Source organism: Hyla sarda, chromosome 1, assembly GCF_029499605.1.
Source record: "Hyla sarda isolate aHylSar1 chromosome 1, aHylSar1.hap1, whole genome shotgun sequence".
Lineage (NCBI taxonomy): Eukaryota > Metazoa > Chordata > Amphibia > Anura > Hylidae > Hyla > Hyla sarda.
The window spans coordinates 414,639,720-414,657,829 of NC_079189.1; the positions used below are offsets into that span (position 1 = coordinate 414,639,720).

The 18,110-nt window shown below is 40.4% G+C and overlaps 1 protein-coding gene across 5 annotated transcripts in view; it reads right to left on the reverse strand.

Annotated features, from left to right (window-relative positions):
* SDSL (serine dehydratase like) overlaps window positions 1-18,110 on the reverse strand; it is a 74,178-nt gene that overhangs the window by 52,001 nt on the left and 4,067 nt on the right. The window contains exon 1 of one of the 5 annotated variants that reach the window (XM_056528773.1): window positions 14,875-14,991. The exons of 2 other annotated variants lie outside the window; for them this stretch is intronic. The gene's annotated coding sequence lies outside the window, so the exon portion shown is untranslated. Of the gene's footprint in view, window positions 1-8,093; window positions 8,216-14,874; window positions 14,993-18,110 lie in introns of those variants that run through there. 2 more of the 5 variants (XM_056528770.1, XM_056528772.1) reach the window with 2 other exon arrangements.

The window sequence follows — 18,110 nt, forward strand, 5'->3', positions numbered from 1 at the left end:
CAGCCTATCACCGGCCGAAGCGGGACATTGCTGCGGCTGGTGATAGGCTGAAGCTCTGTGTGACGTGCCGGGCTAACAGGAAGTAAGAAGAATACAGCCCGGGGACCGAACACCTGTACGGGAGTGTACCGGAGCTCCGGGGGCTCGTTGGCAGGTAAGAGAAAGTGTGTTTTCTTTTAGTTTGCAGCCCGGACGGGATAAAAGGAAAAAAGTGCGCACCGGAGTACTCCTTTAAGATCCAAGCCAAAGTTACAGTTGTGAAGGGGGAATAAGGAAGATAGGATTAATGTAATATGGTAATTTTCTTGTTTTTTTGGATTGGATTACTTATCAGAGTCAAGAAAATGTAAAAATTAGATTTTTAAAATGTTTAAGAAATTGCTCAACTGCATTTAAAATAAAAAAAACGTAAACACATTTTTAAATTAGTCTCATTTAAAAATATTCTTTTGTTCTGTTTTGCAAAAGTCTCCCTATGCTTTAGAACAGTGGTCTTCAACCTGCGGACCTCCAGATGTTTCAAAACTACAACTCCCAGCAAGCTTGGACAGCCGATGGCTGTCCAGGCATACTGGGAGTTGTAGTTTTGCAACATCTGGGGGTCCGCAGGTTGAAGACCACTGCTTTAGAGGTTTGTAATGGCTCTTGTAGTCCCAGACAATAGACCAGAGAGTAGCAGTGAGTGTACTGGAGGTGGAAGTCATTGATTTTGGACCTGACAGTCCATGGCAGTCTAGGGTTCTTCCCTGGAGAAAACTGCTACCAGTGCTAGGGCAGCTTGTGGGTAGAGTAAGCCTGGGAAATAAAGGACAGGGGGTGTACCTGAGATTGTAAAGCACAAGGGGCTTGTGAGCACCTCCAGAACATCACACCAAGCATGTGCACAACACCTACTGGTAAAATCAAGCATTCTACAGTGCCATGTGAAGTATGTTCCCACAGCATTCGGTCTGGTCTTTGTCTAATCTGTTACCCATGAACTATGTCTGCCATTAAAGATCATTTCCATTGATGTGAATAAGAATGAAATGCAATTAAGCCACAATAGCAGAAACATAGCATAGATCAGAGCTGTCTGAACTCCTTTGTGCTTGTCATTCATCTATGTATATGCTCATTTAGAGCCTGGAATATTTATATGAATACATTAGCAGCTTTCACTGTGAACCATAAAATAATAACAATTACAATCAAAGTAATTTTCACATGCTCATCCAGCTTAAGGGTGTGTTCACACATAGTGTATATGCTGCAGATTTCACACAATAAAAGAGTGCAAGGATGGAGCGGTGCAGAAAAGCCCAAGTGGAGCTGCCATGAGACAAGTGGTCCTGCACATTGTGATGTTGTGTAAGTAGGAGTAGTGCTAGCTCAGAGTCAGAGTAACCAGCAGGTAGAGAAGGATATGGAAAGAGATTTATCAAGGGATTTAGAGTGTTTTTTTTTGCTTACATAAGTCGCACAAAAAGTCGCATGTGCGCGTGAGCAACTTTTTGTGCAACTTATGTGGATCATTTTTGTGCAACTTTTGTGGGAATTTATGAAGTGCAAAAGTTTCACGTAAGCAAAAAAAAAACCTCCAAAAAGTCGCGAGTGTAAGCCAGGTCAGACCTGACTTACAAACTTGCTTTTGACAGCACTTTTTTGCTGCGACTTTCTGCGTAGCGCCACTCCCCAGCCATCCGCCCGCATCTATCACCCACCCGCTAGCTGTTGCAGAACTACGACTCCCTGCATGCCCTTACAGTGAGGACATGCTGGGAGTTATAGTTACAACAGCTAGTGGCCAGCTGATAGATCCGGTTGGGTGGCTGGGAGCACTATAATTTCATATTTCCCGGGCAGACCTGTGATTGGTCCAGACCTCCTGGCCAATCAAAGCTGCCAGAGGGAAATATTAAGTTACAGTGCCGTAATTTTATTTTCCGCTCTAGGAAGCCAGGGAACGGAGCACAAGCCACCTGCTTCCCTGGCTTCCTTGCCACCCGAGCCGCACGACTACAACTTCCAGCATGTCCTTACTGCAAAGGCATGCTGGTAATTGTAATCGTGCGGCGCTGGGGCGGCAGGAGATATGCGAGCCGGTGACACTAAATCTACTAACCTATTTTTTTCTTCTCATTTCAGATGTACAGGGTGGGCCATTTATATGGATACACCTTAATAAAATGGGAATGGTTGGTGATATTAACTTCCTGTTTGTGGCACATTAGTATATGTGAGGGGGGAAACTTTTCAAGATGGGTGGTGACCATGGCGGCCATTTTGAAGTCGGCCATTTTGAATCCAACTTTTGTTTTTTCAATAGGAAGAGGGTCATGTGACACATCAAACTTATTGGGAATTTCACAAGAAAAACAATGATGTGCTTGGTTTCATGAGTTATTTACAAGTTTCTGACCACTTATAAAATGTGTTCAATGTGCTGCCCATTGTGTTGGATTGTCAATGCAACCCTCTTCTCCCACTCTTCACACACTGATAGCAACACCGCAGGAGAAATTCTGGCACAGGCTTCCAGTATCCGTAGTTTCAGGTGCTGCAGAATGGGCAAAACTAAATTTGGAACAGGACCCTCAGTTTACGCAGAAGATTTTGTTCAGTGATGAGGCAAACTTTTATGTGAATGGTGAAGTTAACAAACCAAACCACCGCTATTGGTCTGAAACTAATCCACATTGGATAGATCCCTCCAAGACTGTTGGAACACAAAAATTTATGGTATTGTGTGGTATATGGGATACAAAGATAGTGGGGCCATTCTTCATCAATGGAAACCTCAATGCCACAGGATATGTGAAATTGCTACATGATGATGTGTTTCCCTCTTTATGCACTGAAGCTGGCACGTTCCCTGAGTTTTTCCAGCAGGATGGTGCACCACCACATTATGGGTGTCAGGTCCGAGCATTCCTAGATGAACAGTTTCCTGGAAAGTGGATTGGTCGTCGTGGGTCAGTTGAATGGCCCCCAAGGTCTCTCGATCTGACCCCCTTAGACTTTTATCTTTGGGGTCATCTGAAGGCAATTGTCTATGCTGTGAAGATACGAGATGTGCAGCACCTGAAACTACGGATATTGGAAGCCTGTGCTAGCATTTCTCCTGTGGTGTTGCTATGAGTGTGTGAAGAGTGGGAGAAGAGGGTTGCATTGACAATCCAACACAATGGTCAGCACATTGAACACATTTTATAAGTGGTCAGAAACTTGTAAATAATTCATGAAAGAATAAAGTTACCTTAAAACCAAGCACATCATTGTTTTTCTTGTGAAATTCCCAATAAGTTAGATGTATCACCTGACCCTCTTCTTATTGAAAAAAACAAAGTTGGATGCCAAATGGCCGACTTCAAAATGGCCACCATCCATCTTGAAAAGTTTCCCCCCTCACATATACTAATGTGCCACAAACAGGAAGTTAATATCACCAACCATTTCCATTTTATTAAGGTGTATCCATATAAATGGCCCACCCTGTACTTCGGATTCAATGGACTACTACGATGACAAGCGTATTTTTTTTTAAATGTTAATAAAATGGTTATCAAGGGCTTGTGGAGGAGTGTTTTAAAAAAAAAATATATATATATATATTTTTTTTTTAAACGTGTTTTTTTTTTAAATTTACTTTACAGTCTTAGTAGTGGAAGCTGTCTTATAGACCAAGTCCATTACGAAGCTGGGCTTAGCGTTAGCCCCAATCACAGCAAGCGCTAACCTCCAATTATTACCCCGGGAACCCACCGCCACAAAGGTGTCGGGAAAGAGCCAGTACCAACAGGCCCAGGGCATCAAAAATGGTGCTCCTGGGCCTCTGCGGTAACAGGCTGGCATCATTTAGGCTGGGGAGGGCCAGTAACAATGGTCCTCGCCCACCTTTGTAACGTCAGGCTGTTGTTGCTTGGTGGGTATCTGGCTGAGAATAAAAATAGGGGGAACCCTATGCATTTTTTATTTATTTAATTATTTATACCCAAATGTGTGGGTTTTCCCCTATTTTCATTATCAGCCAGATACCAACCAAACAGCAACAGCCTGATGTTACCAGGGTGGGCGAGGACCATTGTTACTGGCCCTTCCTAGCCTAAATAATGCCAGCCTGTTACCGCCTAGGCCCAGAAGCACCATTTTTGATGCTCCAGGCCTGTTGGTACCGGCTCTTCCCAGCACCCCTGTGGTGGTGGGTACCGGGGTAATAATGGGGGTTAGTGCTCGCTGTTTTTGGGGCTAACGCTAAGCCCTGGATTAGTAATGGACTCCGTCTATAAGATGGTTTCCACTACTAAACCTGTAAAGTAAATAAATAAAAAAACACAACACATTTATAAAACTTTTATTTTAAAAAACATTTCCCCACAAGCCCTCGGTAACCATTTTATTAATATTAAGCAAAAAATAATAGTCATAGTAGTTCACCAAATCTGAAGCAGTCCACAGGATACACAGATCTGAAATGAGAATAGAAAAAACAAACAAACAAAAAAAGGGTTTGTACATTTAGGGGGAAAAGTGGTAAAAAAAAAATTAACAAACACACATAAATATATATAAATATGTATATATGTATATATGTATATAGATGCAAATCCAAATTTTTTTTGATTTGCATCTGTATCACTGGACTAATACGGCTACTCAAATTTACTATATATGTGTATATGTGGGTGTTTATTACACATTTTTTCCACAACTGCGTGTTCTGAAGTAATTTATTGGTTTTTGCTTATGTGTGCTAAATTTGTAAAAAATTTATTCTAAAGTGATTTTATTGGTTTTTACTTATGTCAGCCAAATTTATCAACCCCCTGTGTTAGTATGATAAATATGTCACACATAAGCAAAACCAAAGCAAGAAAAAAATTACTAAAGAATTCGCTTACCAAAGCAACGATGATAAATGTCCTTCATGGTGTCTTGAATATGCACCACTGGTGGTATAAAGGTGGGGCGGGCTGCTGAAGGGCATTTCTTCGCAGAAACCCTCCCTTTGGGACTGTGGCACCCGGGCCCAGGTACAGCTCCTATCTCTGCACCCACTATGGCTACTCACTATATAATGAATTGACTCCAAACTGGGCCTTTACTTTAACATGCTGTTTAACAAGTAACAGCATGCTGCAGGCATGACAACAACTATGCAACTTGGCCTGTACAGAGTTATTTATACCAGCTAGTCAGGACAGATTGTTCATTTCACCTGCAAGCGAATCAATGCGCTGAATAGAAAATTCATGGTCAGTTTTTAACCTGATAAAACAATAATGTTTTGCTCTATAGAAAAGCAAGAATAATATAACCATCAACAAAGCACCTACTACAATGGACAATCATCAAATAAATAAAACCACCTCAGAGACAAACAATAGACAGTCTCTCGACTGTTGTTTCACACTTAAGTAACCTGCGTTCATTTCATGCAGTGCCCATTTGTCTGATACAAAGAAAGAAGATCAAAGAATTGGAGTGCAAGATGATGTTTTTTTTTCCTGTAAACTATTAACCCCATAAGGACACAACCCATTTTGGCCTTGAGGACACAGCTTTTCTTTTGAAGAGATTGTGTTTTTTTCCATACACAATGTGAGGGCTTGTTTTTTGCGTGACCAATTGTACATGACATATTTCATTTTAGCATGAAATGTACAGTGAAGCAAAAAATATTCAAATTTCCAGGGGAAATTGAAAAAAAAAACAAAAAACGCAAGCGTAAAAAAAATAGTTAATAAATAAATAAATTAGGCTGCAACTCACAGACTTCCGTACTTGACAGACAGGAGGCCATCAGCTGGCCAACTGCTGCCATATCAACCATCGGGACACTGCGATGGCATTGCGGGGTCGCCGATGGGGACAGTGGGAGCCTCCTCCCCCTGTCAATCCTATATGTACGTACGCAAATAGTTACATTTCTTCACTTCTTTTTTTTTTGCTAAATAAACCCACAAAAACAATGCAGCATTGAAGTGTTTTTCATGAAAGTGTTTTATATAAGAAACCACCTATAGGAATAGGATGTCTACATGTTATAGATTACTGTAGAAATATTCCACAGAAAATCTGCAGAAATCCACAGCAGCAAAGACACACCAAAACGTGAATTTGGGTACATTCACCTGTACTTAAAGTCATTGCAGGTTTAACGCTGAGGATTTTTATTCTGCAGATTTCAGCTATTTAATTATTAGTTGAATCCACAACATCAAAACTAAAGCAAATCTGCAGAAAAAAACTGCGTAAACAAATTCTTTTTGTGCAGATTTGTCAGTAATCTGATGCTGCAGATTTGTTTATAATCTTTTGTTAGGGATTTTTCAGGGTTTTTTTTTTTTTTAAAACAAGAAAAAAAAAAATCAACAAGTTTAAAATCCACAATTGCAAATTTGGCTGTGAATCTAATTTCTTTTTGAATTTCGATTGAGGACATTGGGGGGAGATTTATCAAAACTTGTCCAGAGGAAAAGTTGCTGAGTTGCCCATAGCAACCAATCAGATCGCTTCTTTCATTTTCAAAAGGGCCTCTGAAAAATGAAAGAAGCGATCTGATTGGTTGCTTTGGACAACTCAGCAACTTTTCCTCTGGACAGGTTTTGATAAATCTCCCTCATTGCCCCTGATTTACTAAGAGTGAAGTATTGTTTTCTTTGTGGGTATTAATTCCCTACAAGGTATTTACTAATGTTTCCCTAAATTTTTAGTTATTTATTTAGTATTTTTTTTTAGTTCAAATCACCACATTTTCTGTGGAAACCTTAGTAAATATGTTGGGATTTTTTTAGCGTCCATTTCTAGTGGCCATGCCCCTTTCCCGGCGGTAACACCCCTTTTCAGGCTTGCCTACGTAAAATGGAGAGTTGGTCGGGTTGTTACATTTTTGGCGCAATTTCTGGCTCAGACACAATTTGTGGCGCAATGTGCCAAATTCTGGTGCACAGTCCGACGAAAGAGGTCAGATTTACAATAGTAAATCAGGGCCATTAGAAAAATCCACTACATATATGGAACATAAATTGTCATGTAGTGGATCTAAAAATCTGCCCCACAGGTCAGTTAACACTTTACAGTTTTTCTACAGCATGTGGAATAGATCTGTTACAATAGCATCATCTTCTCTGCTACTGTATTCTGCTCTGGACTTTGGGTCCAAGAATCGGAAATGTTACCATTATGAGAGTAACATTTACCGTGTTTCTCCAAAAATAGGACCGGGTCTTATATTACTTTTAGCCACAAAAAAACACACTAGGGCCTATTTTCAGGATAGGGCTTACTTATTTACAGTACGGTATGCACATTAAACAACATGGCGGTTCCACAGTATTTACACCCCCCCCCCCATTATTATCATGTGATTGGCGCAGCTCTGAAGCCCAAAGTTTTCCTTGTAATTCCCTGTTCTTTCACCCCGTTCACCATTTTCAGCTGATTTTCTGATAAGTGGGCATGAAGTTGTGGACCCTGTTTTTGGACGATAAATACATTAAAACCACCAAAGTTTCACAAAATATTCAAACACATTCATGCATATGAGGGTAAAAAGGAATAAATAAAATCACTCTGAATAGGAAAAAAATATCACTTCAGAAAACCACTTTGTATTATTCCTCCTTTGCTACTTTTAATCCTGTTGCAAAAAAAAAAAAAAAAAAAATGCAGTTTACAGCCAGTTGCACCTTTTTTTTTTGCTGATAAATCAGCAACCACTGCAAAGTGAAAAAGTGTGTACCAAAATAAATTTTGTCAAAATCACTTTAGCAAAAAGTTGCATACATTTTGGTCAACAGAGACATTTCTGCAACTTTCTCCCCCCCCCCCCCCCATAGTACTTGAGGTCCAGTCAGTTTTACTAAACACAAAATCTTAATTTTTTTTTCTAAAAGTCTGTCCTCAAGCCAAGATTTCAGGGACAAGCACTGTATGGGCAGCTAATGTTTCGATATAGATTATAAAGACTCAGCAATACATTTTTACTTAAGCTTTATGTACAAAGCTAAACAAAATGGCCAATCCAGTAGGTTGTAGTGCGAGTGTCATTGTGTGGCGCCTCATTCATCTGTATCTATACAGTTCTACGTCAAGTCTGTGTAAGCACTTACCATAATCTCTCGTATAGACTAGATAATGATTAGTCCATGAAATGGAAGAACGGAAAAAAATCCTGACATCCAGGAAGAAAAAGAAGCAGGAAAAGTCCACTGGTTCTTTAAGCGTAAACCTGTTGTGTGGGTTAATCTATAACTTCTTGACACAAGTGGAAGCAAGTTCGGAGTAACAAGTTTAATGTTTACTCACAAGTTGTCAAAGAGCTTAACCCCGGAGTAACTGGCTATACATCTTTATTACGGTGGTCACTAAGGGGCTTTATTCCAATCGTCATTTTCTAGTGAGACTTTGGAATAAAATGGCACCCTCAGAAAGAAAAAAACGCTCCCTGCTTCATGCTCTCTTGCAACCCACCTATAGCCGCTGTTGGCACACAGCAACGGTCAGGTCCCATTCTCATTGGTCCCTGATCAAATAATCACTTAATAGAAATATTGATCTATGTCCCTTTATTCAAAAAACACAGAATAAGTGTTTTTTTCTCATTTCACATTAGTTGCTTTTGATAAAAGGAGAGAAACTGTATCAATGTCAGAAACAATACAAATACTCCTTTCTGTGCCCCCTGATCACCCCAATCCCAGTGTGAACCACACTCCTTGCGCTTTGTACATCTAGTCTGAATTTCTTTTTTTATTAGAACACCGTTAGGCAGAGTTAGGTCCTTGAAGTCATGAATCCTGGATAAAAACCTAATATGTGTCATGAATTTCAGCAATAACTCATAAGTACCCCCATGAAGTAAACCACGAATTGTGGCTACTACTAAAGAGCCTTTACATGGGGTGATTACTGGGTGAACATGACGATTATTGCCCCATGTATAAGAACTAGAAATCAATTGATGAATGGGAAAGACATCTTGCTCAATATCTGACTATTGGGATTCTGCACACTTTCCTTTCCAATGGAGCCAGATATCGGGTAAAATAAAAATGTGCAGTTTTGACATTTTATGCAGTAACCACCAAAATAGTCCCCTAGACTGTAAGCACTTTCCTTTTTCTATATCATTCCATACTGCAAATACAGGAGTTTGAGGGGCAGTCCATAAAACAGAGTGCGGTTTCCACAACAACTGGTGACCAAGTCAATTGCCGTAAAGGGGCATGACAGAATATATATACCAAAACAATCACCAATATCCATGCAAATACCATGGTAGAGAAGGGGCAGGGGGTTCCTACCATGAATCTTGTGACTGTTTTGCATGAAGTTGTTTAAGCCAAGTCAGAAGTGGATTCAAAAAGAACTGGAAATATAAAGAACTTTACTTTTCCTTCAGGGGGGATCCACTTCTAGCTTTGACTCAAGAAACTGTCACAAATTTGTGAGTATGAAACCACCCAAAGCGATACTTAAAAAAAAGTGCCAGCTTAAGTTATGTACAATTCTACCTGTGCAAGGACCCTCGGAGCACCACTTTCTACATCCCATCCCACTGGCACCCAAAAATATTACCCCTAAAAAAATGAACAGGTTTGTAAAATGTATAGGAAAAGGCATACTTGCTTTTACTGCCCTGGGCCTCCACCAAAACTAGGCCTCTCCTATTACCCATTTTCCCAATTGTACCACACAGTTACTAATAATTCATTTTTTTCAGTCTATTTCTTGGACAGGCCATAAACATTCACCAATTTATCTTTATGACTAACAAGGTTGTGCCACTTATCCTCTATACCAGCAGACCCCTATGATCTGGACAATGGGATTGCCAAAGCTCTGAATGGTGGTCGAGCTCTGCTTATAGTTTAGTATAGTCTATATTAAACTTTCTTCCACAGTCCCAGACACAATGACATTTTGGAGGCTCCCCCAACCATAATACACCTACCCCCTATTAGATTACTATATCCAAACTAAAGTTTATAAAGATATATAAAAAATATCTGTCTATACTTATTATTACACATTTTGTTTATACAGTCATGGCCGTAAATGTTGGCACCCCTGAATTTTTTCTAGAAAAAAGGAAGGAAAAAAAGCAAATTGGACATAATGTCACACCAAGCTCCAAAAATGGTCTGGACAAAATTATTGGCAGCCTTAATTTAATATTTGGTTTCACACCCTTTGGAAAAAATAATTGAAATCAGTCACTTCCTATAACCATCAATAAGCTTCTTACACCTCTCAACCGGAATGTTGGACCACTTTTCTTTTGCAAACTGCTCCAGGTCTCTCTTATCGGAAGGACGCCTTTTCCCAACAGCAATTTTAAGATCTATCCACAGGTGTTCAATGGGATTTAGATCTGGACTCATTGCTGGCCACTTCAGAACTCTCCAGCGCTTTGTTACCATCCATTTCTGGGTGCTTTTTGACGTATGTTTGGGGTCATTGTCCTGCTGGAAGACCCAAGATCTCGGACGCAAACCCAGCTTTCTGACACTGGGCTGTACAGTGCGACCCGAAATCTGTTGGTAATCCTCAGATTTCATAATGCCTTGCACACATTCAAGGCACCCAGGGCCAGAGGCAGCAAAACAACTCCAGAACATCATTGAACCTCCACCATATTTCACTGTAGGTACTGTGTTCTTTTCTTTGTAGGCCTCATCCCGTTTTTGGTAAACAGTACAATTATGTGCTTTACCAAAAAGCTCTATCTTGGTCTCATCTGTCCACAAGACGTTTTCCCAGAAGGATTTTGGCTTACTCAAGTTCATTTGGGCAAAATGTCGTTTTGCTTTTTTATGTATCTGTGTCAGCAGTGGGGTCCTCCTGGGTCTCCTGCCATAGTGTTTCATTTCATTTAAATGTCAACGGATAGTTTGCGCTGACACTGATGCTCCCTGAGCCTACAGGACAGCTTGAATATCTTTGGAACTTGTTTGGGGCTGCTTATCTACCATCCGGACTATCCTGCATTGACACCTTGGGTTGCTAACTTCTTGATGATGTTGCGCACTGTGGACAAAGGCAAATCTAGATCTCTGGAGAAGGACTTGTAACCTTGAGATTATTGATATTTTTCCACAATTTTGGTTCTCAAGTCCTCAGACAGTTCTCTTCTCCTCTTTCTGTTGTCCATGCTTAGTGTGGCACATAGACACACAATGCAAAGACTAAGTGAACTTCTCTCCTTTTTATCTGCTTTCAGGTGTGATTTTTATGTTGTCCACACCTGTTACCCCAGGTGAGTTTAAAGGAGCATCACATGCTTCAAACAATCTTATGTATCCACAATTTTGAAAGGGTGCAAATAATTTTGTCCAGCCCATTTTCTAGGAGTTGGTGTGACATTATGTCTAATTTGCACTTTTTTCCTCCCTTTTTTGGTTTAGTTCCAATACACATAAAGGGAATAAACATGTGTATAGCAAAACATGTGTTACTGCAATCCCTTTCTGTGAGAAATACTTAATTTTCTTGAAAAATTTCAGGGGTGCCAACATTTACGGCCATGACTGCATATATGCATTGCTCTACAGTGCATAATCAGTAAACAATGACTCGTCTATTATAGAGAATTATCTGTCTCCTTTCTTTTGTCCAAATGCTAATAAGTCTCTTTGTTCTGGGAAAGATAATCACCAGTGTAATGTAGTGAACATTTCTGAGCAAATACATTTATCTGCTAGGAGTAGATTACCCTTTTTGTAAAGGTTTACACTGAAACAGATTAGATCTATGTCTACAGCCAAGTATCTTTCAGATGTCTAAACACATCAAAAGGTTTAATAGAATGGTAGTTAAAGGGGTTATACAGTACAGTATAAGAAAATTAGAGCTAATATCTTCAAAAAACAGAACCACACCACTCCCCTGGTTGTGAGTTGTATTACAACTTGGCTCCATTCACTTCGATGGAACCAAGTTGTAATATATACAACCTGAGGGCAGGTGTGGTGCTGTTCTTGAAAGAAAACTGCTCTGTTTTCGTAATCCTGGATAACCCCTTTTAGCTATTTTACTTACCCCCAATCAGTTATAATGCCCCTTATTGCCACTGAATCATTAATGTAGGCCTCTTAGTGTTACAAACACACTAACAAAGTGCCACCCACACACAGAAAGGGAGTCCACTTCGTGCCAATACACCCTTTCAGTAATCTAGGCCTTTAAAAAAAAAGGGTACTCTGGTGGAAAACTTTTTTTTTTTAAATCAACTGGTGCCAGAATGTTAATAAGATTTGTAAATTCCTTCTATTAAAAAAATCTTAATCCTTCTAGTACTAATCAGCTGCTGTGTAATACAGTGAAAGTTCTTTACTTTTTGAATTTCTTTTCTGTCTGTCCACGATGCTCTCTGCTGACACCTCTGTTCATGTCAGGAACTGTCCAAAGCAGGATTGGTTTTCTATGGGGAATTGTTCATGCCAACAGTTCCTGACATGGACAGAGGAGTCAGTAGAGAGCACTGTGGTCAGACAGAAAATAAATAAAAGAGAAATTTCTCTGTATTATACAGCAGCTGATAAGTACTGGAAAGATTAAGATTTTTTAATAGAAGTAATTTACAAATCTGTTTAACTTTCTGGCACCAGTTGATTTAAAAAAAAGTTTTCCACAGGAGAACCCCTTTAATGGCATCCACTCAGTATTGGCATTTCAGTGACATTCACTTTGTAAAACAGCCTCCTTAGGCTATGTGCACACAGGCAAAAACCAGTCCTGTATGCAGTGCTGTTCTATAGGTCTCTCAGAGCCCTGGACAGTGTAGTACAGACCTCTCATGCAGTTCCCATTGAGTTTAATGAGAGCTTTACAGCAAATTCACAAAGAGAAAAAAAAACTGTTACCTCTTTTTCTGTACAGTACCACGACGAGGAGATATATATATATTTTTAGATGAAATTATATGTGACAAACGAGCATACACAAAAAGTACTATCCTCGAGTAACTGACAACGTCAAGGAGAAATGATGGTTTATATTTTCGATAAAAAAACATTATGGGAGTAAATTCCAACTCCCAATAATTAACCCCCCCCCCATAGTGTTAATTAAAAAAAATATTTAGTTTTAATAATCATTGTCAATTTCATAAAGCCATCTTGCGTGGCACTTGGATGTTCATCAAGCTATAAAAGACATGATCCATCTATTAGTAGCAATGCATTTCCCAGTCAGCCCAAGAGAATAAACCTTAATGGCAAATACAGAATAAACAATATGGAGAAAACCTGGAGCAATTGGCCGAAAAAGTAGTTTGTATGACAAAGCAGGTACTAGTCAGATGGGTGTGCGTTTAATTTTAACAACGGGAGTAATGGTCAGAATTATATACCGTATTTTTCGCAGTATAAGGCGCACTTTTTCTTCCCCAAAAGTGGGGGAGAAAAGTTGGTGCGTCTTATACGGCAAATACACATTAAAACCCTGTCATATCTCGGCGGTCCCTGCAGCCATCAACGGCCGGGACCCGCAGCTAATACAGGACATCACCGATCACAGCCAACGGCTGTCCGGGCATGCTGGGAGTTGTAGTTTTGCAACATCTGGAGGTCCGCAGGTTGAAGATCACTGTCCTATACTTTACACTGTATTTGGTTAAGAATCTTTTTTTTCTAGATTTTCCTCCTTTAAAATTGGGTGCGTCTTATACGGCGAAAAATACGGTAGTTAGTTGGTATGTATTAGGCTAGGTTTTCACGTGTTTTTTTTTTTTTTTGAAAACTGCAACTGCAGTTTTTGAGCCAAAGCCAGAAGTGTATTCAAAAGGAATAGGACATATAAAGGAAGGACTTACACTTCTCCTTCCTACTGGATCCACGTCTGACTTTGGCTCAAAAACTGCAGTGGCAGTTTTCTTAAAAAAAAAAAAAAAAAAAAAAAAAGACTAGCCTTAGGCATACATGCCCCTCAAGGTAAGACATTCACAACCTCTGTATAATATTCACTATTCACTTCTGTATAATATACATTATTAAATTAAGTCCACGCCCATCTGACCATTCCCTTAGTTGTCTGAACAAATATAAACCCACATATTTCAAGAACAGAAGGATGTATCAAGAAACTGGAAAAATGTGTGTGACCAGGGCGTCCTAAGCTATTTAAAGGACATGTCCGGTGCTCACTTTTCTTATTGTATCCGTTCCGGGCTGCAAAAAAAAAAAAAGAAAATAAGCTTTCTCTTGCCTGCCTACGCTCCCCCAGTGCTGTTAGCCCGGCACGTCACACGGAGCTTCAGCCTATCACTGGCCGAGGTGGGACATCGCTGGGGCCGGTGATAGGTTGAAGCTCCGTGTGACGTGTCGGGCTAACAGGAAGTAAGAAGAATACAGCCCGGGGACCGAACACCTGTACTGAAGCACCAGGGGAGCCTAGGCAGGTAAGAAAAAGTGTGTTTTCTTTTATTTTTCAGCCCGGAACGGATAAAATAAGAAAAGTGAGCACCGGACATCTCCTTTAATGATACTAACATCTCATTTTTTCACAAGCCACAACACCGCCCTCAAGGGCTGGTCCTGCAGAACTCCTGCTAATGGGAATGGTGTTCCTGCTGTGAAAAAAAAGTGCAGGAACTCAGTTCCCACATGTTCCTGCAGGACTTGAGCCCTGCTTAGAACCTTTACACCATGATTGATTTACTACCAATTTATGTCTGTAATTGTTTCAGCCTTAACAGTTTTACCTCCATTATTAGAAAGGGACGCTCCATTAGCTAAGTATATAGAGAGCTTTCTCACCATGTTCCTAGACTCACCGGAGATACTGACTATATTTGTGGAACTTTACTCAATAAACATTCGCTTGCTGTGCAAATGGAATCAAACTGTTTTAAGACAACAAACTCTAAAAGAAAAACTCAAACATACTTACCATAAAAAAACACTGCACTTATGTGTAAATCATCAAGTAGGCCAACAAATCAATGGGACCTAGAGAAAACACTTCTGTCTGACTGCCCGGAAGATATGGAGGAACGTTTTCTCATTTACTGTGATGAGGAGACAGAGAGTGAATTCTAACATAAGGATTTATTTTATTAATGTTAAAGTTATACATGGGAAGGAAAGTTTTAGATTTTCCATTGCTTTTTGGGAATGCTATTCGCACTAGTGCCATTAGAGTCACAATCCAATTGTGCAAGGAAACAAGTGGCTATTACAAGATATTGTGGTAGTATGATCACTGTACATGTCACATGTCAGAATGGACCACCAAAAAGCTTTGGGCCTTCAACCAATAGGAATATCCTAATTTCTACTGTGGTGCTTTTAAGTGGGTCAAGTTCCTTAAAAGGGTTACTCCGGCCCCAAGACACCTTATCCCCTATCCAAAGGATAGGGGATAAGATGTCTGATCGCGGGGGTCTCGCCGCTGGGGACACCCACAATCTAGCATGCAGCACCCACCTGAAAGCACTGCAGGAAGCGCCGGAGGCTCTCAGTGTTATTTCTCCTGACCACGGGGACAGAGTATCATGATGTCACAACTCCGCCCCCGTGTGACATCACGGACGCCACGCCCCCTCCCAAAGACTTGCATTGAGGAGCGGAGCATGATGTCACACGGGGCGGAGTAGTGAGGTTGCGATACTTCGTCCCCGTGGTCGGGAGGCATAAAACTGAGAGCCTCCAGCGCTTCCTGCAGTGCTTACAGGTGGGTGCTGCATGCTAGATTGCGGGTCGCCAGCGGCAGGACCCCCGCAATCAGACAAATTATCCCCTATACTTTGGATAGGGGATAAGATGTCTTGTGGCCGGAGTACCCCTTTAAAGTGTACCTGTCAGATCCCTCTAAAAATGAATATGTTACTTAGTACCTAATCCAGACCATGTACATCTAATGTTTATCACCAATGTTTATTATAAAAATACTTATTTTCATTATCTCACGGTGTTAGAAATCCTCTCAGGAGAAGGGGGCTTGTCCCTCCTTGTGGTGGTGGGAGGTGATTGGTGGGTCTGATCATGCAGCCTTGTCCATGACTCATCTCTTGTCCATGACTCATGGACAAGCCTGATGCTGCTGCAGGACTAGTTAGTGTCCCAGTAGGTATGGGAACCCCTTGTGGTGGGATTTTCAGGGACTGTTTTCTTTATTAAATATTCAAAACTTCTTTAACAACCATATTACAAAAGGTCTTTAAATTTTCATCAGTAACACCATGTATAAAGTTTTTGGATCTGAGAGTGCCCATTTCAGGACCAATATTTTCTCAACATTTTAATAATGGGTTTCATTGGGAAGTCTACCAACTACAAAATTCAAAAAAAAGAATGACTTTTTCCCACTGTAGGTAGGCTGCCATTGAAACAAGACTTTTTTTCAGCATGAAGTAGAAAATGAGTGGAACAAAAAATAAATGTTATATTGTTCCAAATTTTTAAGAGAAATTGATGAACATTATTATAATTTTGTTATGAATTTATATTAATGTTTATATTTCATTTATATTTATTGTCATATTGTGGATATTTTTAATAACAGTTATACCTTGTACACACTAAATGTTTTAACATAGATTCTGACTCTGATTTTGCTAAAGAATCCACCTGAAAACCCTGTTGATGCTACCTCCTAGTTTTTCAATGAGATCTGTGTCATTGTTCACACTAAGTTGTGGATTTTTTCAGTGTAGACTTGAAATCCACATAACAGAAAAGAAGTGACATGACTTTGATACACAGTCCATGCAGATTCCTAGCTGCAGTTTAGCTTTAAAGGGATACTCTGCTGCTAGCCATGTTCACTGGGGTCCGGCCGCTTGGGACCCCAGCAATCTCTGCCACGGCACCCCAGTCATCCGATGTACGGAGCGATCTTCGTGCAGTGACTGATGACTGGCGAACACAGCCGCCACACCCCCTCCATTCATGTCTATGGGAGGAGGCGTGACGGATGTACTAGCCACCACACCCCCTCCCCTAGACATAAATGGAGGGGGCGTGGTGTGACGTTGCGATCATGGAAGCCATGTGCTTCCATGACCGTAATGCCCCAGCGCCGGCCCAGAGATCGCGGGAGGTCCTTTGGATAGGGGATAACATGTAAAGGGGCGGAGTACACCTTTAATGAATGGGGTTAACCCAAATTCAAAACCTTAGGTGAAACTGCAGTAAACACATCACACATCTGCTGCTGAAATCCAAGGGAATACCTCAGATTTCTGTCATGGACAAATCAAAAAATCCTTAGGGTGAACATAACCTAAAGGTATCCACAACACAAGCACCAGTCAAGAGCAAATGATTTGATATAAAGAGTTATTGTTGCTAAACTTCAAAAAACTTCTGACATGTCAGGAGTTTCGATCGGTGGGGGTCTGATGATCAGTGGGACCCCTGAGTGACACAGCACTCAGCTGGGTGCTTCTACCCCTTTGTTTTAGCATTCAGAGAGGGTATCAGTACACTTTAATATGTGAATTGCCTTAACTGGGTCATTGTTTGCCAATTAGTGAACAATATGGCTGCAGGGAGGAAGGGCAACAAGAAGTATTTATGATAGAGACACTTCATAATCAATGAAATTTCATTTGGGTGGAACAGAATAGGACACATGTATCAATGTATTTACTCCAGTTTTCTACCATATATATATAATGAAATATGGCGTTCAGGCTCAGTCTCATTTATATTAAGGATCCTGCACAAGGGTACATATGTAATATGCCAGAAAATGTGGTTGGGGCTTCAGGGTTACACTGAGGGTCGCTCATCCAAATTTTCTAACATGTAAGTCACTGGGGTTTGTCATGCTTATGGATCCAGATCAGCCTTGTGGTTTCCATTATAAATGGAAGTCATGCAGTGTGTAACCTCAATAATAAAAACGGATCAAATGGATGCACTCTGGCACATGTCCCAAAGCTAGCTAGATTCTGTCAAGAGATCTATACATTCTTCTAGAAGAAAGCACAGTCCCTTCCATTTGTTCCACCATGCAGTGGTAATAATAGCTGTGGACACTAAGTCCGTAAACATGTTGTTACAGTATGAGCTCATGCTGACGCCTTGTTTTTAGAACATATATATGTCTCTCTAGGCACGGCATTCCTAAGTGTTTATCTGCTAGGCCTATTCTACAAAAGAGAACATACCTGAGTGTTT